The sequence below is a fragment of the Bos mutus genome, chromosome 1, assembly GCF_027580195.1.
Source record: "Bos mutus isolate GX-2022 chromosome 1, NWIPB_WYAK_1.1, whole genome shotgun sequence".
In the NCBI taxonomy this organism is placed as follows: domain Eukaryota; kingdom Metazoa; phylum Chordata; class Mammalia; order Artiodactyla; family Bovidae; genus Bos; species Bos mutus.
In genome coordinates, this window is record NC_091617.1 from 51,227,280 (window position 1) to 51,250,460 (window position 23,181).

The window sequence follows — 23,181 nt, forward strand, 5'->3', positions numbered from 1 at the left end:
GGGAGTGGCAACCCACTTCAGTATTCTTGCCTGGAGAATTCCATGGATAGAGGAGCCTGGTGGGGTACAGTTCATGGAATTGCAAAGTGTTGGACATGACCGAGCGACTGAGACTTTATTTAGCTAGTTTGAGTAGATTGATGTAGAATCTAGGAAGTAAAAAATAAGTTTAACAAAATTTGAGAGATCACCTAGGCACTCTAAATGTGTTCATATTTCCAAGCTCTATTGAATAATACTTGAGAGTCTTGAGAAAATGTGCAGCTAAGTTTGCACTGTTGTGGGACTAACAGAAATCTTTCTGGAATGAGTCAAGGGATAAAACAAATAAATAAACAAAATTGAAAGAAATACTTTATTTCTAAATATATGTGGGTATAAAATCAGCCCATAAACGCCCTCTAGTTAAATTTCTTGGGATTAGTGGGAAAAAGATGGATTCTGCAAATTACAGGGTAGTAAATGAGACATTGAGCCTAGATAATATTCTAGAAAGTGCTATGTAGTAGAATGCCCCTTATATCCTCCCATCCCTGTCCTCCCTTTAGAGAATGATTTCTGCCTACAAACACCGAAAGAACAGCCCTCCATTCTAGGCAGGTCCTCGCCCCTCTCCCGGTGGCACAGACAGCAATGGAGGCCACATGCTTTTGTTTCCACCGGATTATACTCACTGCAGGAGAAGGAAATGGCAACCCACTCCAGTGTTCTTGCCTGGAGAATCCCAGGGACGGCAGAGTCTGGTGGGCTGCCGTCTATGGGGTCGCACAGAGTCGGACACGACTGAAGTGACTCAGCAGCAGCATACTTACTGCCCTTGAGTTCTGTGACAGACCCCAATATTTGCACAATTAAGTTCCATTTTTATAAAGCTTATCTCAGTGGCTTTATGGTCCTTGGAACAAAATGAAATCTAAGATAGGCAAAAAGAAGGAAAGATCTGTGTATACTCAAAAAAAAAAAAAAAAGGACCAAGTAATCCCTAGAAGCCAGCATGGAGTCCCTAAGACTAGCCTAAGCCTATTTTTCTTTTGTAACAAAAGAAATATATCAGTTAATAAACTGATAGCTCAGTTGCACTGTGGCAGTTGGAGATGTTATAAATCTCTTATTTTCATCTGACTAGTATCTATTTGCCTTCTTTTCTCAGTAGTACTCCAGTTTTACTTTGGAGAAGGCTAATAGCCTTTTTTGTATGAATCTTTTTTTTTTCCTATCATTGTTTTTAAAGTTTTCTTTTCAAAATATATTTGATACAAAATAAAGAATAATGTAACATCTATGTAAGTTATAAATGAGCACCCCTGAGTCCACCAAGAAGCAGAATGTTACCAACACATTTGTTGTTGTTCAGTCACTCAGTCTTGTCTGACTCTTTGCGACCCCATGGACTGCAGCACGCTAGGCCAGGCTTCCCTGTCCTTCACTATCTCCCAGAGTTTGCTCAAACTCATGTCCATTGAGTAGGTGATGCCATTCAACACACTGCTTAGTCACGTCAGTCGTGTCCGACTCTGTGTGACCCCATAGATGGCAGCCCACCAGGCTCCCCCATCCCTGGGATTCTCCAGGCAAGAACACTGGAGTGGGTTGCCATTTCCTTCTCCAATGATTAAAGTGAAAAGTGAAAGTGAAGTCGCTCAGTCGGACATGACTCTTTGCGACTCCATGGACTGCAGCCTACCAGGCTCCTCTGTCCGTGGGATTCTCCAGGCAAGAGTACTGGAGTGGGTTGCCATCACCTATTCAACACACTGCATCCATCTAAATAATTCTGTTCTAACTTAGCCCCCTGCTGCCTCCTCCACTGCCCCCTCCTCCATGCAATCTTGATGAGAGGGTTAAGCAAAGCATCCACTTCTACTCTGAACAAAGAATAAGCATATAATTTGGGTATAGACAAGTGGATCCTTCCATTTCACTCTCTTTTGTGGCATAAAGAAAAGAGGATGGAAAAAAGTTTGAGCAAATTTATCATAATGACAATATTGTCACTAAAAGTGATCTCAGTCCCTGGAGTTGACAGTGCCCCTGGCTTCTGAGATCTGGTTCTGCAGCTTTTTTTTTACTTTCACAGTACAGTTAAAAAGAAAACTTTACCGTTTACTGAATAGTTATATGAAAGCACTGTTTTAAGTATTTAAGATACATTATTTCTAAGAGCCTTCTCATATCATTCCATAATTTTCTCTTTTTGTTTTGATTAACCAGAATTAGGAAATGGCAACCCACTCCAGTATTCTTGCCTGGAGAATCCCATGGACTATAGCCTGCCAGTCTCCTCTGTCCTTGGGGTCGCAAGAATGGGACACGATTCAGCAACTAAACCACCACCACCACAGTATATTCTACCCATCAAAGAACTCCTCTCTGATAACATTAGTGAATGAAAATTTTATAAAGCCTTTTGACAAAGCCACATTAGATATTTTCATGAGTGGGATGCAAAAAATATGGATAGGATGAGAGTGAAATTACAAAATAATGGTCACCTCTGGGAGAGCTGGAGAGTCACTGGACCAGGGAAGGGGGCTTCAGTGTTTTATTGTTTAAAAAGAAATCTGAGGCAATATAATAATATGTTAAGTTGTAATAAAGCTCCTACATGATTGCTATTTTATATTATTCTTTATAAATTTCTTTAGGTTTAAATTTTCTGAAGAGGCTGAGAAGGATCTCAGTTCCCCAGCCAGGGACTGAACCCAGGCCATGGCAATGAAAGTGCCAAATCCTAACCACTAGACCACCAGAGAATCCGCGGGTTTAAATTTTTAAAATTTAGGTGAAATTAGGTGACTCTACATCACAGGTTCAACAGCCATGGCCATAGCAGTGCTAATTAAGATCAATGTTTACCTGCAGAAGGAAATGGCAACCCACTCCAGTATTCTTGCCTAGAAAATCCCATGGACAGAGGAGCCTGGTAGGCTACAGTCCATGGGGTCACAGAGAGTCAGACACAACTGAGCGACTTCACTTTCCTTTACCTAGGTAGGTAAAGTGCTCTGGTATCTGTCTTAGAAAATACTTTTAAAAACGACTTGGAACATGTAAAGAAGGCATGAAATTTGTGAAAGAACAAAGGATGGTGAGACAATAGCAAATATGTTGAATAAAACAATCAGCATACAAAAAGATATTGGCAAAATGGAATTCTGGGCTGAATGTCATCAGCTAGAGAAAAAAAGAAAACTTTAGCATTTATTGAATAGTTATAAGAAACGCTGTTTTAAGGATTTTACATACATTATTTTTATCATATCCTTTCAATAACTTTATGAGTAACATATTACCTTTCCCTATACACATAAAGAACTGAAGACAAATTATAAAATTTGTCCACATGAATTAGTAACTGCTGGAGCCAAGCCCTGAACTCACGTTGTTTCAACTTCAAAGCCTTGAATCTTAACCACTATATAACAATGGGGTTATAAAGGCTTATGCCTCAGTTTCCCCCAAATACATTATATAATAGAATGGAGGAGACATGGCTTATCAGCCCACATTTCAACAAAAGTTTGTTTTTTGAGAAGAAGCACAGTAACAGTCAGCAGAGAGATGTGACTGCCAAAGAAGAGAGTTCCCTGTTAGGCTGCAGTAATAGAAATTTTGTTTCAAAGAGAAGGGAGCCATGGTCATGCTGTACTGCACACTGCCTCAGCCCCTACCTGCTCTGGATAGCCCACTTGAAGGAGTAAACTGACAAAGACAATAGGCAGGGTTTGAGAGAAGACCAGGAATCAGGAACAGGAAGAATGATTTAAAGAACTGAGACTGCCTGGAAAAGGCACGACTCAAGGCAGGAAGCGGTCATGAGTGCTGTTTCACATAATTCAAATGGTACATGAAAAAGGGGTTAGATTGTTCTATGTAGTAACAAGGGAACTGAAAAAGGAACAGTGGATAACACTTAGAGGAGAAAAGGTACGTTAAAGATCCAGAAGAATTCTGTAGTGCTCAAAACCAACAGAAGATGAAATCGATTGTCTTGGGAAGAAAGGAGTTCCAAAGAGTTGGATGTATCATAGAATACCTTCCCTGTTGGGGATGTTGCTGAAGCTTCTGATGAGATGGTGGCTAGAAGGGCTGGCTGATGCTAATGCTAGTGCTTACTGACTTTATTATCAAAACCATTAGTGTAAAATCATTGTCTACTTAGAGATCTATTTTTATGGTATGGTCCTTAAGTGACTCCTTGGTGACTCCCCTTTCCCCTCTCTCCTACCTAGGGCAGAAAGCTTGCAGAACTAGGTATCTAGAACCTTAGTACTACCCCAGTGCTACTACTAGCTATATAATATTGAAAGCATCATTTAACCTTTCCCTGCTTCATTTTTTTCATCTTTAAAAGAAATTCCCTCTATTTGTCTCACCTACCTCACATGGATTTTAGTGAGTATGACAAGCTAGTTCAAATATAAAGGTGCTTTAGAAAATTTAAACACTACGCAGGAATAACCATGATGACTATAACATACATTCTGGTCACCATATGCCTGGGACACCCAACATTCTCTAGCACCCGTCTCATCCCTATTCTCTCTGATCCTTTTTAAAATTCACAGTCCTTTTATTTGTTTGTTCATTTGTTTTACAAATCTTTGTTGAGTTACTGTTACATTTTAGACAATGTACAGGGTATTGTGCTAACCACCTGGAAAACAAAATGATGAATGAGACATCATTATTTTCTTCAAGGTGTTTGTCATCAAACTAAGATCTCTATTGATATACAAATAACATAATACAAGGTAAGGTATTTGAACGCCTTAATAGTAATATAGATGAAATGATACAGAACATCACAGGAGAGAGGGAATTTCAGGATACTTTGGCTAGCACTGCTCTAGGAAAGCAGGGTGTTTTCCTCTCTTTCTATCTCCAACTCTGCTGGGATCCAGTAGAAGCTGGTTCTCTTCAAGATTATGAGCATTTGCATCAGTGCTCCCAACTATCCGAGTTCTAGTTTTTAGTCCCCTTGCATTGGCCTTGGGGAAAGATATGCGATTTTCTCTATTTTTCTCTTATAAGAGGAAAAAAAAGTGAAGCTCAGCAAGGTCAAGAACAAGTCAAAAATTGTTATGTAAGGCAGACCCTCACTTCTGCAACTAGCTAGAGTTTCAGTGTACAAAACAAGGCTTGTTTCAAAGAGTGATTTATTACAAATTTGCCTTTTTAGGTGCTTAATAATGGCTACCCAATAGGATGTTTTGCTTTATCCTGGTATCAGGCTGACATCCCTTTTATGTGCAGAGATGCTGGAATTAGTAGAACGCAGGCTAAAAGGAAACTGCAAACCCTGGGCAAGTAAGTTGTAATAGGTTCTATAAACTCCGTTTGATGTCAGGGTTAAGTCTTAGCAAAGTTTCTGTAAAGCAGCTGTAATTGGCTTATATGTGTGAAAGACAAAGAAAAACAATAGTTATTAAATATTTAGTATCTTTCAGGTTTAAGCATTTTATATGGATTGTTTCACTTATGGTTACTCTTATTATCCCTAATTTACAAACAAGGAAACTGAGTCTTGGAGTGACCAAGGAATTTTTCCAAGATTTTGAATAGGGATTGAATAAAGAAATAATGTAAAGTAAGGAAAGAAAAGGTTGTTTATAGATGTATCACATGTACACATAAACACTTGTATGTGTACATTTACACACACATTTAAATTTACTCCCCCCAAATTATTTTATGTGGCTTACAACAAAGGATTCATACTAAATAAAATTAAGAATATGGATAGTAAAGGCCATGAGAAGGATGAATATACTAACCATGAGCTCAACCTAGGATTGCTCATCAAAATGTGAAAGCAAGAAAGGAAAAACCCTTTCTTACAGACCCTTTTTAATGCCATTTTACTCGGGAAATCAACAGTTGTTTTTATATTTGCAATTTTATATTATAAAAATTAAAGTCCCTGAAAGTTATGGTTTTCCATATTTTTAAGTTTGGGGCACTACTGACATTTAAAATTTCTTGATATTTATTTTTAAACAAAATAATTAAAGTTCTAAAAAGTGTTTCCTAAATGGTAAAATACTATATAACATTTAGTTTAAGCCTTCTTGGCAAGGCTTTACCTATCTTACAGAAGACTGGAATTCTATTTCGTCATTTCTAGGAACAGGCAATTTTCCTTTTCCAAAATTCTGGTGTGCTTGGGACCTACCTAGTACATGAATCCTTCTCAATAAATGATCTGCAAGAGAATACTGAATGATGACTTTTACTTACACATAACGCCTAAATACACCACCAATACATCAGATGTTAAAAAATGTACCAATATCTGAACCTAAAGGTTCTGTGGACCCGTTAGTTTTCCAGTAGTCATTTCCAATAATGACTTGCAACCAGTCATTTCTATCTACTTCTTTCGCATCCGTCCTGATCAGTTAGCACGTTGTACTGTCAGAGGTCTCCAAACTTGAATACAAAAACCCTGGGGCATGTTGCTAAGACTATATGATAGGAGTGTGGAGAGAAAATGTTAAAACTCTTGTTTATTTTTCGCCATGCCATGCGGCTTGCGGGATCTTAGTTCCCCGACCAGAGACTGAACAGGCTGGGCAGTAAAAGCACCAAGTCCTAAACACGGGACTGCCAGAGAATTCCCTTAACTTTCATTTTTATCTCATGCTTTTTCATTCAGTTTTTATGAATGTATGCTTCATAAAAATAAATAATATATCCATGCAGTGGTACATTTTTAAAATGTATACAGAAATATACATATATCGAGGGTACTCACTCATTTTACTGTTAACATGTGAGCTAAAAGTTTGAAAATGTAGCTTTAAATAATTCTGCTAAGCTAATTATACTTCAACCAAAAAAAAAAAAAAAAACACCAACTTTGCAACCATAAAGAAATGAAGAATGTTTTCCTATACTTGGGGTTGAGGGTAGGGGTGGGGAGTGGGCTGGTCTTTCATATTTTTCATAACTTAAATATACTAGCAAGTAATTCACAACACTTCACTCAGCAATTAAATATAGCAACTTGTGTTGATTTTTTTTTTTTTTCTCTCTTTTTCTCTTCAAAAAACAGGACAGTGAAATCCTGAGAAAGTTTTTCTGGGTTTTCCTCTATCACTTCTATCTGCCTCTTGTCCCTGAAGCTTGTCATTTGGAAGGAAGGACTATCAAGTTATTCAAAATCGGTGTTGGGTATTAAGAGTCCTGGGTTTAAGTTCCTTTGTCACTGGTATTCTGTGCTATCTTGAACAGTCCCATTTCTCTTATGATAAAATAGAGATAATCATACTTAGCACCCATCTCAAAGCAGTGTGCAGTGTGGATAAAGCACAATTTGTTCCTTCCATCAACCAAATGCAGAGCATCATTAATATAATCTTTAACATCATTGGTTTAAATTGCTATTTTATATACTTTCCCCTTTTAAAAATTATTTTCCTTTAAAAAAGAAGCAAAACAACACATTTCCAAATACCACTGCTTGTTTTCTAAACTTTACAAATTTAAATTTTCTCTGTATCTATTTCTGGTTCCCATTCTTTCACACACGCGTACACACACACTCATTCGTACACACACACTCATTCGATAACTTTATGGATGTGAGAGAAAAATCTCAAGATAACATAAAGAAATAAAGAGGGATTTGAAATAAGTTCTTTTATCCAGCTTTCCTTTAAGTTTTAAAGCTACACATCTAGGCCATAAAATCGTGGTGTTTATTTAATCTTCAAAATGTTTGTGTTAAGAATAATTCACAGACTCTTAAATCAGAAAGAACCTTAAGGAAACATCTAGAGCTATGATAATGCCTGGTACACAGTAAATGCTGAATAAACATTTAGTGAAGGAACATTTAGGGAGAAGGTTCTTACTGTAACTTAAAAAAGAAAAAAAATGAAAACAAAATCCCAAACTAAATCTGAGCATTAGAGGAGCTAAATTAATTGCTCAAGATTGTTTAGTGAGTTTAAGAGTTGGGTCTAGAATTTATTTCTCATAGTTTCCAGCTATGGTGTTTTCCCAGCAACCTGTTGACTTGCTTATATAGGACTGTCAAATATATATTTGTCAAAGACACATCATAGGAAAAAATAAAAATCAGAAGGCAAAGTCCTTGGGTTCACCATCTCCCAAAGTCATCCAAAATGCTCATATATGATGTGAAACATGTAGTGTAAATATCATATGTCTATAATATGCAAAATATAAATCTTGCATATATTGACTCAAAAGGTCTATTTTTAAGGGAAAGGGTCAATAGTCAACCTTCCATGACTTACTCTACTTTACAGCACTGTTTGTAGGTACACACAGGTGATCTGCAGTCCTCTGACCAGCTAGAATTAGAGTGGCTGTTTCAGCAAAATGATTATCTTTGTTTCTGTGTATTGTTGTGTTGATTTTTCTCAATTTACCTACGAATGAAGCTTTAACAACCTCAATCCATTACCGTCCTAATAAACTTATCTTGGACTATTTTGGCCTATGTGATAGCCAACCCATTGACAAAAGAAATCCAAGCTGATAAAGGTTTTCCTGGCCACTTGTTAGCCAGGTCATGCTGTAAAATCATAACACAATGCACGCCTCTTCCATGGGGCACCACAAGGCAACGATTAAAAAAAAAAAAAAAAAACCCTCACTTCCATATCCAGTGGAGTTGTAGTTTATTACTATAACCCTCCCAAGTCAAAAGGACACCAATTTCAAGCCTTGCAACTTGGTGCAGACAGGGTTTTTCCCTCTCAACCCACTCTGCTGGGCCTCTCTACCTGTCCTCTCCTACTGTCTACAGGTCCCGAACATTAGAAAATAGAAAATGTGATGATCTTTGTGTGTCTCTGTAAAATGTGTGTATGTGTGCGTGTGTTTGGGTGTAACGGGCCTTCTGTTTGGTCGCGTGGCCTGTCCGTCACGGAGCGGGCCAATGGCAGGCTGCCTTATATAAAATGAGTGTTTTCAGTCTCTCCGGGTTGCATGTACTGTATGTGGAGCAGTGTACAGTGAAGCGGAGGCAGAGCGGCTCCGCGAGCTCCTCTCCACTTTCCCATAGAGAACCCCTGACTGGCCACTGAGGGCGAGCCACACACACGCCCTCGCGCCCGGCGAGCCCGCGAGGTAAGAGCCCCCCATCTCCAGCCCTTCTCGGGCGCTCTCCCCGCACTTTCTGTTTTCCTACTCACTTGAGAGCCGCCGGGCTGCAGCCCCAAGGACTCCTCGGCAGGAGCAGCGGCGGCGGCGGCGGCAGCCGGTAGGCTGGACTTGAGGAAGACGGAGGGAACCCCGCGCGTCCGGAGCCGCCGCCAGCCGGCCCGCTCCCTGGGCACTTTCCCCCTCCGCCAAAACTTTGGGTCGGGAGAGGTCGGGGGCGAGGGTCGCGGCGGCCGCGCCGGCGGCGGGTGGGGGGCGCGGAGGCAGTGCCCTGCGGGCGGGAGGCTGGGGGCCGGGCTGGGGAGTAGTAGGCCAGCCGGTGCCAGGCTGCGTTTGCAACCAGCACCTCTCGGCACACAGGCAGCGCCGCCCGAGAGGGGCACGGGAGCCGGGGCGCGGGCAGGAGCAGCCCGAGGAAAACAACAACAGAGCCCTCACGCCGGCGGGCGGCTCGTGGCCGCCCGGGGAGCCCCAAACTTCATCTCGGCTAAAGTACGTGGAGCCCAGCTTGGGCTCGGCTGCCGGGGAGGTGGGGCCTGGGGAGTCGGGGCAAGGGAGGAAGGTACGAGCAGCCAGCCCTCAGTGGATTGATTGAACGTTTCGAGTGCGTCGGTGACCGGGAACAGTTCATCTGGAGAGTTGGGATCTGGGTGTTCCGGCCCCGGAGATCGGTGCCCTCTCACCCCCCCACCCCTAACCAAATGCGCGGCGAGTAGAGAAAGTGCTGTTTTAGTGCCAGAGTGGCTAGGAGGAAGAATAGGGGGAGAGGGGGAAGAGGGTGAGGGAGTAGGGGAGAGAGAAGAGGGAGGGAAAGCCGGCGAGGGGGAGGGAGGGCAAGAGAGAGAGAGAGAGAGAGAGAGAGAGAGAACCGGAGAGAACGGGAGAGAGAGAGAACGAGAGAACGCGAGGGAAGAGAGGAGGGGGAAGAGGAGGAGGGAGGCTGTGTCAGGATTTTGCTTGAATGTGGGATTATGTTGTGTCAATAAGTTTAAGGTGGAGGGAGCGAAGCTGGGGGTGGTGGTGGAGGGGAGGAGGAAGGCCTTGGCTGTTAAAAGTCTTATTTCTGAAGGTAAGTTATGGCATTGCATGGTCGCGATGACAGAAAACTTGCAGATCCTTTATCCGGGGATGGGGTCGATGGCTCTAGAAAGAGCTCCCGAGCCCCTTAAGCCACACTCGTGTTACACTGTTATTTGCTGCGATCCGGGTCGCTAGTAAATTACCGAAATCAGACTCGAGGTTTCTTTTCCTCCTCCACCTCGTCTCGCTCGCTCACCCTCAGAGATGTATTATTATTATTATTTTTTATTTTTTGGTATTGTATGAAACTTAACGTGAGTCCTGTAATTTACAAGGACCCTGAATCCAAGAATCTGGAACACGTTTATGTGTGAAATATCCACGATCATTTCAGCTAAATGAGGAAGGTAAAACGAAACGATGCAAAAAGCTAAGACACAACATGTACGACAGAGGAGGGGGGGGGGAGAGGGAGAGACGGAGAGAGAAGCTATTTTTTGCTTTCCTTTCTGTAGAAAGGAAAATAAAACGTGCATTCCCCTTCTCTCCCGGTGTGTAGGGTCTAGTCAGTATTTTAACTGTCTGAGGACAAATTAGTCCAGGTGGATCTCGTTGAAAAGTTTCGTGAGGTGGGGTGGAGGTGGGGGGGGGGTACGAAGGGGAAGGTGGGTGGAGGTGGTGGGGGATGGGGACGGAGCGAGCTCTGCCTCTGCTAATGGTCATTGGCCTGGGGCTTTGAAACCATTGCCTGTCCTGCTAATGACACGTCCAGTTCTAGTCTCCCGGCCGCGGACGCCGGGCTGCCGGGGACTGGGGTACTTTCCCCGCGCGGGGAGGGGCGTTCTTCGCCATCCCTTGGGGTTGCCCACTCGCGGCGTGGGAGGCCCCCCCACGCGCGCCCCCTCTTATGCGCGCCGCCGCCACCTCTGCTCGCATGACTTTTGTAGCCAGCCCGCGGCGAGGGGGCGCAGGGGGTCCCCGGTGCGGATGTCCCCGCGCGGCCACCCAGCTCCCGCCCCACGCGCGCCGCGCGGTCCAAGCCCGGGAATGGCAGCGCCGGGCCGGGCGGCCGTGCCTCCCCGGGGGGCAGCGGAGGCAGCAGCGGAGGCAGCAGCGGTGGCGGCGGGATCTTCGCCGGGGCCCGCGGGAGGAGGAGGAGAGGGAGGAGGAGGAGGGGAAGGAGGAGGAAGACGAGGAGAGGGAGGTGTTTTCTGCCCAGACCGCCGCCAGTTCGAGCGGGCACGGCGACGGGGCCACCCCACTCGTTGCTTCTCCGTTATGGAAAGGTGTTTAGCAGACTTTTACGCCCGGAGTGTGGGATTTACACTTCATTTTTTTTTCTCCCCCCTCTTCCCCAAAGCAAGATGGACTCTATTCCCTTTCTCTTTCTCCCTCTGCCTCTGTCTTGTCAGCCTTTAAGATCGACATTTTGTACTAAGATGCAAACTTGATGGTGACCAGCAACAAAGCCGGGGTGGGATCCCTCGCTCCCTTCCTCCCTCTCCGTTTCCCATCTCCCCCCACCCCGACCTGGTGGCCCTGCACTAGACACCGGGGGCTCTGGCGAATGTGTTCCCCGCTCGGTTCCGATCTCTAATCTCGGGATTGTGACCGGGGCCGGGCGTTTGGGCGACATATGTGGCCGCCCAGGTCTGCAGGGCTGAGGGCTGCGCTACCTGGACCCGCTGCCGTCGCCTTGCCACCTCCGGCCGGCTTCTGAGCACTGGGAGATTCGGACTGCCTGTCGATTGCCATGATTTGGTTCCTGGTGCATTTCTCCTGGGGACGGCGATCACTTGTGCAAGTTGATAAATGAGCACGGCGTGGGTTTGGGGTGTGCCGAATTGATCAACTTTCTGCCTTGTACATTACCGGGAGTAGGGTGAAAGTGTGCTGGAGACACCCTAGAATGCCAACTGGGCTACCCTCAGCCTCTGCCCTTGGAAAACTGGGAGCTCTTTCCCTTAATTGCCCCACAGCACGTAGGGGTGGGGATGGCGAGAAGGAGTGGTTGGTGGGGAGCGGGCCTCCTGGGTTTCGGGGTCCTTCCTTCGTAGATGTTGCAGGAGTTCGCCCTCAACTGTAAAGCTATATCATACTGATGATGTACCTTTATTTGATACTTTATAGGTCACTATCATATGACAGAGGTTTTGCCGCAGTTCATCTTCCTCTCTGTGTACTTTCCACTTGCCTTCCTGAGTAAGTATGCAAACTCTTCATATAGGGAAGCTAGCTGATATTAGTAATGACCTAAGGGTCCTTACTGTACACGTCAGAAGATGCCTTTTTGGGCTTGTAGCACCCCAGAAATCTTGTCCCATTGAGTTTCCCATAGCAGATTTTTAGTATTTAGAATTCGGCTATGGGTATTATTATTTTAACATAGTTTAAATGTCCGTTTAATATTTTTCTGCAAGTGTCATTTGAATACTTATTTTCTCTTTTTATTTCATAATGAAATTTTGCATAGAGTTGAAGGCCTAGGGAATTTGATGCTAGATAATATTGTAGAAAGATTGTAGCTTGTGAGTGGAGAGAATTATTAAAAAACCCAAGGAAGCATTGCCCAGAAGACCTCTCTAAATTACAGTATCTGACATTTGTTTACTTTTTTCTGGGCACTCTTTTCTTGGGAACTTGTGCTGTTTATGACAGTTACCCTTGTAGTAGGGAAGGTGGACTGGGCAGTGTGGTAAATCTAGCATTTAGTGTATCAGCTTGATTCAGAAGCAAGTAACTGTCCTAATGCATTGAGTTTGCTTCAGAACTTCTAAATTTGGAGAAATTGGGTATATTTTGACAGTCTGTGTATGTGAAAAATAGCAACTTTGAAATCTGTTGCTAAGTACTCTTTTCAGATCTGTGCCCCTAATTGGAAAAGTTGGTGAAATAATGTGGGACAGTAAGTGCCTAAAAAGTTTGTTTTTGAGAAGTAGCCCTCTAGGTGAAAACTGAGGGTTTAACATTTGAAAGCAGCGTGGTAAGCCCAAACTTCAGAAAACCAACGTGTAATTTTGCTCCTCCACTGCAAGAAACACCTCAGGTATTCTTAAATTGCTGATAATTTAAGAAAACTGGTCATACAAATTATGTAAATCAGTTTTGGTGCTTTGTAATAGTATCATAATGAAGACAGACTGTATTTTGTGAATGAAAATGAACTTGAATTCAGTTTTCCATAAAAGAAAAAGAAAAGGGACCTTCTTTTGTTTTGTTCCATGACTTGCTGTAATACTGTGTGTCACCAAAAGATTGTCTTAATATTGAGAGAAATTGAATTTGAAGACCAAGCTTTTCTGGTAGTTTTTCTGTTTTCTGTATGGTAGCAAAGTATACTTTGACATTGCTGAGAACTTTAGATGATATATAACAGAAGCTCTGTATCCAGCTTTCTTTAATGGAATGTAAAATATCTTGTTATTTCAGATAGTTAGGAGAGCCTCCTAATACGTCACATGCATAACAGTCAGAATGAGATGGGTCTGTAAGATGAATTTAGTGCACACTGAAATATGGGATTTCAGCTTCTTTGATTTTTTTTTTTTAAGCTTGTTTGCAAGAGAAGTTTTTCATTTTTGAACATATGGCAAGAGTATTCAAAATGCATTCCTGATTACTAAAGAACACCACATTTATACATGTGAGGCACATTATTTTGTTCACTGTCGCAAACTTTTAATGTTAGTTCTTTCCCCATGGAAATGTGTTTTACCAATTCAGAATTTAAAATGGGAATCAGCAATTTCCAGAATAAAAGCGATCTGATGAGTTCTTGCATTTGTTTGAGATATCAAATAACTGCTTCATTAAAACAATATTTTCAAGCAAAGTCTTGGTCTTTGAAGTCAGAGTAGTTTTTATAGTGTAAAACTTGAAGTAGTGATTTGAAAAAGTCACACTGACAATGAAATACAAGTTATTTGGCTTGGTTTATAAGGCTTAATTTTTCAAGATAAGATTTTAGATACGAGTTTTGCTTCTATATGGCCAAGAGTTTTCAAACCTCCTATTTTATTATTCTGCATACCTCTATTAAATTCTGAAACGGAAATCTTAATTTGCATTTCACATTTATTGAAAGAGGGGTTCATCTATGTTATTTCTTAGTGGTACATCTTTGTATGTATTATGGCAGTTTTAGGAAGAATCTTCCCCTAGGGTCTTAGATACTAATAGAACTTTGCAATTTTGATACTTTCTTTTTTTTAATATCCATCTTGATTTTTATATCCAAATTTAAAAAAAAGTTCCAGGTTTATGAGTTTGTGAAGTAGCTCTGCTTTTAATGTATATCTAGCTCTGCTGTACAACTTGAAAAGTATGTAGGACCTTTGACCTTATAGATTTGTTCTTTATACTTCATCCATTGAGACAGATTTGTTTAGACATTGAATTTAAAACATAGCTCTGAGTGAAAGTGAGGATGAATATATAATTATGGCTGGCTTGTGCTGTAAGTAACTATGTAATTGATAATGTTTTTTGTGTATAGTTAAAGGACCAACGACCTTAAAATAATGTGGCACAGCTCATGAAAGTCTAATTCATCAGCTAAAGTTTTTTAAAGCCATATTTTTCAGTAAAATTACAGATGTAATTTCTAATTATTAATCATCAGTCAATATACTTACGGTTTATGTTTTCCAACATTTCATAAAGAATGTGGTTAAAGCAAGGGCCATATTTTTACTGGGATCCTACCATGAATATCAATTACTTTAATATTAGAAGTCTTTAATAGAAGTGGTAAAGACTTCACAGTTCAACCCTATTAAAAGAAGTTTTTGAAAATAGCCTCACTATAGATATGGCTGTTTTTGCTATACTAAAAGAAATCCCTGGAATTACTAGTCCATTGCAAGAGTGCAGAAGTGTTTAAAATTGTATTTTTAAATGTTCTGAATTACTAAATATAGGCAATTAATTTGGCATGTTGCATCACCACCAGTGTGGAATATATTTTAAAATTTAAGCTTAAGCAGGTATTTAGCTTAAGAAGAAGACACTTTTCTTGAACTTGTAGTTTGAGGTCCACCTTGTTTTTAACATTTCCTTACCAAAGGCACCTTTTAAAATAGGTCTGACTGATATCTTCTGTATTTTTAATCAGCCTTCCTCTCAATATGAAATGAAAACAGACCCAAATTATAAAAACATTGTAGTTTCACCCCTTCATTTTTATTACATGCCCCAAGTAAATTGGATGCAAGCGGTCCTCAGGCCATACTTTGAGAAACACTGCTCTGAAGGTAGTAAAAACTAAGGCTAAATATTGAATGGATGTTCTTCCATCTTGAAGATTCTGTGACTATAATTCCATCCATGAGCTTGTACTACCTCAAGGGCAGTCGCAACACACTGTGTCGAACTGTAGAGATTTCTATGTTTTAAGTCATACCTGAGGAGAGCATCTTTTGCATTTAGCCTCTCAACATTCGTATGTGTTCATATTATCCCTTAGAAGGCAATTACAGTTTCTTGAAATGCCAGGACATCATTGTAAAACTGTAAAGATATATCCAGAAAATCCTCATGTGTTAATAGGGATTGTTTTTTTTTTTTTCTTTCAAAGGAAAAGATAAGGTGAGAATTGAAATAAGTACCAATTACACAACAGAAATGCAAGAGAAGACAAGCCAATAAAGAATTCTGTCTAAAAAGTGTATATAAACAGAGAATGAAAGAGTAAGGGAATGAAAGATTTAAAGGATTAAGTATAGACCATGAAACACTGACACACCTTCCAAATATAAGTTTAATAAGTTAAAAATATATCAGTTCAAGGATCTAGATAGAGTAAAATAACTTCAGATCGTGAGGAGGCTGTATAAAATTTAAAGTAAAATTAAGAATGAATTGGAGTTTAGGAAATCTTAGAAAAGTGAAAAGTATTGTAAAATATTGATTAAATAATTAAACCAGTAGTTAAATATAGCCCTTGGGTGAAAAGATCAGGGAATAAAACAGAAACTCCTGGATTGAAATAACTGAGATCCTGAAAAAGACACAAGTTTGGATATTTTGTAAAGGGAATAATTAAATAAATGATCAATAACTTATTTGAAAGAACAAATAAGAATGGGGATAAAAGTTGCTTAAAACAACTGAATTTCTCAAATGTTTTTGAGATTTGTGGTAAGAAATACTTTTTCTATTCCAATACACATATAAAACCTGGAACAAAAGTTTCCTGAAATAGTACTAAGAGCAGTGCTCTGATAATTTCCTATTCCTGTCTAACCTTTATAAACCTAATCTGTTTCAAACTATTTTATTAAAAGACAGAGTGTCATTCATGAAATTTATTTTATGACTTAAATTAAAAAAACACCGGTATGCTTGCAAAATATAGAAATCCCCAGCCCTCATCTTCATATTCTGATTCAGTGTATCTAGGGTAGGGCCTTGGAATCTGCATTTTAACTAATACTGCTGGTGATTCTGAAGCAGCTGTGAGGTCCCCTGATACTCTTGGAGGAATTCTCATTTAAGGGACTTATGGATAAAGATTGAATGGGCGTTACGTACTTGAATGTGGAGTTAGAGTTTATTGACTACAGAGGTCTCTCTTCCGGAGCTTCAAGATTGTATGGCTGTATTTCAGTCAGCATGTTTACAATACTCAGAGGACCCTTATCCCCCTCCATAGATGTTCCACTGTAGCAGGTATAGAATAGGAAGCAGAGGCTTTGCAGCTGAAGAGCCCTGGGTTTCACTCTTGATGGCTCTCTAGTTTATAAGCTGAGGGACTTTGGGCTTATATGGACACAGAATAAACTTCCATTATCATATGTGCAAAAGGGCATCTTAATATTTACCATACAGCAGAATGAGAATTACATAAGACAGTAAGGTCTATAATGACCCTTATCCACAGACAGTACTCAATAGGATATGTTTTTATAGTTATATCTCATCTCACTCCAACTCCCACCAAGTTTGAAGTTTTTCAAGGCCGTGCATTTCAGTTTTTTGTTTCAACTCTAGTATCATGAAGCAGTGGTGCATTTTTAACTGAATGTGGGGTGCTGGACAAGCAAGTTATTACTGAAGGAAATAAGAATAACCAGAAGGGAAGAAAAGAAAAAAACAGCTGAAGCATGCCACATATAAGTACAGTGCTTCTTGAAGTTTGGGGAATGATTCTTGTACCTCTTTAAAAAAAAGATATCTCGCAGGACAGGACACCATTCAGAATGGTTAGGTGACAGCATTAGACTTTCTCTCAAGTGACTTTGATGCATCCTGGAATGTCTTAGAGCATCATTCCTCAAACTTTCTACCCACACGCATGCGACTGATGTTTTCATATGGGACTCTATGATTCTTTGGTGATAGACATAGATAAATTATGCAGTTGACTATATAGGTAGTTCACAGTGTGATAAAGCCATTTCTTTCCCTTTCAGTAAAGTCTGTCAGAAAATAAGCAAGAGTGATGTTATTATGATGAAAATCTTGAATACACCCATATATATACTTGTAAAATCCTTTAAACTGTGGTACATTAATTTTTCATAACTAATTACTTGGGGGGACTCTTCACAACCAGTTACAACATGTTTGTGTCAAGGCATGAAGATTGAGGAGCATTATATCCAAAGTTCATAACAAATTATATCATACAAAATGGCACTTCAATCGAAAAGAGGGACAAACTAGAGAGAGGATGCATGGGAAATACCCTAAATCCCTGAAATCTTGAACAGTATGAAAATCAAAAGCCTGGGGATATGCACCCTGTGGTTAAATGCAAGGGAAGTACCAAAGACTATTAGTACTATGGTTCTCAAACTTGAATACTCATTGCCTCTAACACAGACATTTATTTTTAAGTAGTCTCAATGTTCATTTAATTTATTTGAATAAATTAAAATGAAATAACCTTTGTATTTCCTAACTTTCTAGGGTTTTTTTTTTTCTTTTGGGCTGCACCCTGCAGCTTCTGGGATCTTACTTTCCTGACCAGCGATTGAACTCGGGTCTTCAGTAGTGAGAAGGCAGAGTCCTGACAACTGAACCACCCAGCTGTTCCCTGGCTTTTAAGGATGTATTTGCCAGGAACATCTTACTTTGCTGAATTTTAATTTGCCATACTTTTTCATCTCTAGTAAATTAGTGAACTGTATCTTGATCTGGAGTGGTATTGGGTATATATTTGCAATCTTGTATCTAAAAATACCTCTGAAAAAGTAATGTTTTTGTTTTTCCAAAAGTTTGACATTGAAACTCACTTGATGTCAAAACCTGACCCAGATTGTCATGGGCCTTTTTAAAATAGTTTTTAAAGCCCACTTAGAATATTCACATATTTTGCTATAAGTAGTAGTATGGTACGTTATGAAGTACTAACCTAAATTGAGCTACGAATGTTACATAAAGCATGCAGTATGCTCAATCTGATCTTTTTAAAGCCCACAAAAAATCTGATGTGTACTTGGACCTAAGGGTTTCATATAAGGGATTGTGATCTTATTGTATTAACTTTCTTAGTTCACAAAGTGAAAATATAGGGTATTCCTACTCGTTTAGCTCAATGAAAATCCTTTTGCTAATTTTGATCATAGATCATCTGAACATTTTGAGTTCATTGCAAGGGGATAGATCATGGAAGCCGTGTTAACATCATATATTAACTCAGACTATCTGTCTGTTGAAACCCTTGGCTTCAAATATAAATGTGGAAGGCATCAGAGGTTATCAAGACAAGGAAACAAAATGGCAGTGCATAAAATCATTTGTGCCTCCTGCACTGAGCAGAGTGAAAGGCTTGTGGGTAAGGAAAGCTTAGACACACACACACGCACAATCACATGCACACTAGCTGAACCTCATCCATCCATTTTGACATTGTTGATTCTTTTTTGGTTGTTGTAGTTTTTATTTTATTAAACAAACACACACTTATAGCTGTAACTTTTGAAACTTGTGCCTTGTTGAACATTGCTTATAACAGTGAACAAAACTTAGGTTACTTTCATTACGGTTTACTCTTAGGAGAAGTTTCATGAAGGAATTATATTTCCTTTATTACTCTGCTACTTGAATGTTTCTTTCCTTCAGTCAGAAAGGTAAAAGTGAAAGTGTTTTCTGCAAATTTGGTTTCCTCTCAGGTGAGAATGTTCCTGGGTTGTATTTTATAGAGGTCCTAGGTATCTTTATTTTTAATAATTAACTGTGAAATGCTGAATCTTTTATCTGTACTTCTAATTTCCTATAAAAAAGCACTATAAAATTGAAAAGTATGAAGTGAGAGTCTATATGGCTCTCTAGGAATAAAGTAGTAGCTGTGTCTGAACTACTGTTAGGCCAAGACTTAATCTTCATTTGTTAGATTAAAACTATTAATGGCTAAAGAAAGTCTTCTTATTTGTTGATTCGACTACATCCTTTGATGTGGGAAAGCTACAGATTGAGTCATTCAGAGGGAGTCTTATTAGCAGTCCTGAATCTTTTAATATTAAAAATTGCTGAGTTATTTTTCAGCTTTTGGTGAGCCTCTCAAAACTCACCCAAGTGTAGAGTTCTCATTGACTGCAAAGAGAATGTTGTGGAGCATGGAACAAAATGAGAAAATAATTCTCTACATCCAACTGTCAAACTTGGATTATATTTTGTGTTACTGAAGTTATTATTTTTTTCTCTCTCTCCCTTCTGTTCTTCCTTTTCTCTCCTCCTTCTCTCCCCCTTTATCTCTGTCCTGTTTCTCTCAGCCAATTATATTCACTAATGTGCATCTGTGATACTGCCTAGAAACATCTGAGGATGGGAATGTGGGATTGAACGTTTTTTTTTTTTTTACCATTATTTGATTTTAAAGATTTATTTGTAGCTTTTGAGTCCTTTTAGTATTCATCACTACATATAATGAAGTTGTCAATTATGAATTTGATACTTACACAGTCCCTTATAAAGTCTTTTAGGAACAGTTATTAGACGCCGTTAGGACGGCTACGTGAAATAAAGGCACCTGTTGTTTTTATGAAGTAAATTCCTTATCCAGTCATTTTTGTTTTTTAGAGTGGTAGCATGATTACATGGTTTCACGTATATTTAAGGGAAAATTAAATGCAGTTTTTAGGAGGGTAGCCCAAATAGTATTTCACTTTGGGAGGAAGGGAGGAAGATAATTTGCAGTCAAACTCTACCACTGAGCTGGACCCTTTGGGAGAAAGATATTTGGACTGAGAGCCTCCTTATGAAGTGTAAGTTTTATTTTTATTTTATTTTATTTTTTTATTTTTTTATTTTTACTACTTTATTTTTCATAACAGCTTTCTGATGAGAGGTAACCCTGTTTTAATGACGAGGAAACCAAGTCTCAGGTTAAGTCATTTGTTGGAAGTCACACAGCTAGCAAGTGACTGTGCCAGGCTTAGAATGCCTGTCTGCAGTGCCACCGTCTCCTGGGCTTGTTCTCTGCATACCTGCTTTTAGGACCACATTCCAAAAGGTTACAAATGAACGGTTTGAGGCTACTTATAGCTAAGAATTACCTCTAATTTTTCTTTCTCCTGAAAGAGAAATCATCTTCTTTTTGAAGTGATGGGGCTTGGAACACTGTCCTCTATCAATCTTAGGAAAGGTGGATGAGAAAGTCTCTGAGCTGGGGCTGGTTGTCAGTTTTCGTCTGTGAGGTCACAATCAAAGACAAAACTGGCCTCAAACTTAGTTTAGAAATTAATAGTTAGAGAACTTCCTTTCTGTTTGGTGTATCCAGGATAGAAATGTCTAATAACAACAGTTACTGATTTCACTATTTGTTAATTCCTTTGGTACAGCAGTAGTAGCAATCATCATTCATTCTTCATAAGAAGTTGTTTTTCTTGCTGAACAGTCTATATGTTTTTAGTCTGGTACTCTTAAATACTTAATCAGTGAATATATTTTACAAAAGGAATTTAACATAGTGTTATAAAATAGTTTTCTGGAATTTGGTTTGAAAAGAAATCAGTATTCATGGAAAAAAATTATTAAGCAGATTTCATAGACACATTGCAGTGTTGTTCTAATGAGCAAACATGAATTAGAAGGTCAGTCAAAAGTTAATCAGTTTTCAAAGTGATTTCTGGGTACTTTTGATTTATTTTATGTAAGAAATTTGTTTCTGCTATGATAAGTAGAGATTTTATAAATTACACATTTACATACATGTAGCAAATGATTTAAAAAAGACAAAGTAACATGTTGCTTTTTTGGTACTGAGAGCCCTATTCACCTGAAATTAAATTCTTTTATCTTTGCAAATTCAGCAAAGTTAGAGCCGAATTCAGATATAGGAAAATAAAAAGTTTGTTGTTCTTTTTAAGTGACTTCTCTTTTCCCCTGAACCCTGAAACATAGAAATAGGATATTTTTCTGTTTTGGCAAAGTAGTTTCTGTGGATGATAATCTTATGAAGCGTGCTCTTGCTGGGTTCTGCTCAGTGATGCGTTAGGGTGTGTCAGGCTTCCATTTCTTGTCTTTCATCCCCCCTACAATAAAGTACTTCCATATTTCTCATTCAGGTAGGCTGGTAAACTGAGTAAGTTTTGTGGCATCTGATACCTTTTTTTTGACTTGTTTTCTTGAGTCATGTTCAAAGATCACTTTGCATGTTATATAATTTGGTCAAGTATAGGTGAGATTCAGGTAGCAAAAGCTTACTGATTTAATTCACTGGTCATATATTGGGTGCCTACAGTGTATTGATGCTGATTTAAACTTTGAGGATTTAAAGATGAATGTGGAACAGCCCTTATCCTCAAAGCAAGCATCTTCTACTGACTGGAAAAGTCCAGTAGATATGAATGTATATGTTATTCTGTGCTAATTGTTCTGACAGATATGGCATAAAATAGTACTAAGTAAAAACCACTTAAAAATTGGCCAGTTCCAACATAGGAGCTGACATTGAAATATGAAAAGGATTTCTTCCTGTCCCACTATATATGTCCTAACTACCATCAGGGTTATAAACTCATTTGGTCCAAGCACCAGAGTGGATTTTAAAAATTAGACTTTTGACCGTAATTTGGCTGGCATTTCTTTATTATTTTGGCATTTAGTCTAGTTATTTTTGCATTTAGTACATTATTTTGGCTTTTAGTCTATTTTAAAAACCAGTGACTTTTTGATAAAGTTTTCAACCTATATTAAGTTACATTACAGTCAAGTGTTTTGGGGCTTCCCTGGTGGCTCAGATGTAAAGAATCTGCCTGCAGTGCGGGAGACCTGGGTTCGATCCCTGGGTGGGAAAGATTCCCTGGAGAAGGGAATGGCTACCCACTCCAGTATTCTTGCCTGGAGAATTCTGTGGACAGAGGAGCGTGGCAGGCTACAGTCCATGGGGTCGCAAAGAGTAGGACCCGACTGAGCAACTAAAACACACACAAGTGTTTTGGACTTTCTTTATTTTTACTTTTTTATTTATTACTATTAATGTCACAGTCTGAAAGGACAACACTTTTGAAGTAAAGGAACGGTTCGAGGACTCCACGCACTTATACCAAATCATGTTAAAAGTATAGTGAATAGAAAAAGTTTGAGCTGTGTGTTCAAACACATTCTAATAAAAATGGTGTAAACTACTATTTCTAACACTGCTTCTTACTTACATAAATATACTAGTTAAAGTATATTTATTAATAAGATTTCAAGCCCAGACTCTAACCAGGTAAAAATGTACTTTTCTATGAGAAATTATAGATTAAAATTATATTATTTAATATAAAATTTATTAAAATTAAAATAGATTAAAAATTATGCTTAGTGCTTCCCTCAACCTTTGTTACAACTGTGGTGTCTCTCATGTTTTAGTAAGCCATGACCTGTAAGGGACACATGAGTTTCTCTTTTATGCTTAGTAATCTAGGTTCTGGTCTTTGGATTTCCCTTTGACTTGATCAGATCTTCAACATCACATTTTAAAATCATAACTTTTGTATTTATTACACCTCAGGGTGTATTCATTTTTACCCAGTTTTATTTGTGGCCCCCTTTTGACTGGTCATTTCTGGACATCATCAGAGTTTAGATTAA

At 39.4% G+C, this 23,181-nt stretch overlaps 1 protein-coding gene across 6 annotated transcripts in view; it reads left to right on the forward strand.

Moving 5' to 3' along the window:
* Positions 1–8,970: 8,970 nt before the first annotated feature.
* Positions 8,971–23,181, forward strand: part of BBX (BBX high mobility group box domain containing) — a 297,529-nt gene continuing 283,318 nt past the window's right edge. For 4 of the 6 annotated variants that reach the window (XM_070368807.1, XM_005910181.3, XM_070368818.1 and 1 more), the window contains exons 1-2: positions 8,971–9,105; positions 12,289–12,360. The gene's annotated coding sequence lies outside the window, so the exon portion shown is untranslated. Of the gene's footprint in view, positions 9,106–9,580; positions 9,631–10,130; positions 10,208–12,288; positions 12,361–23,181 lie in introns of those variants that run through there. The other 2 variants (XM_070368806.1, XM_070368804.1) reach the window with 2 other exon arrangements.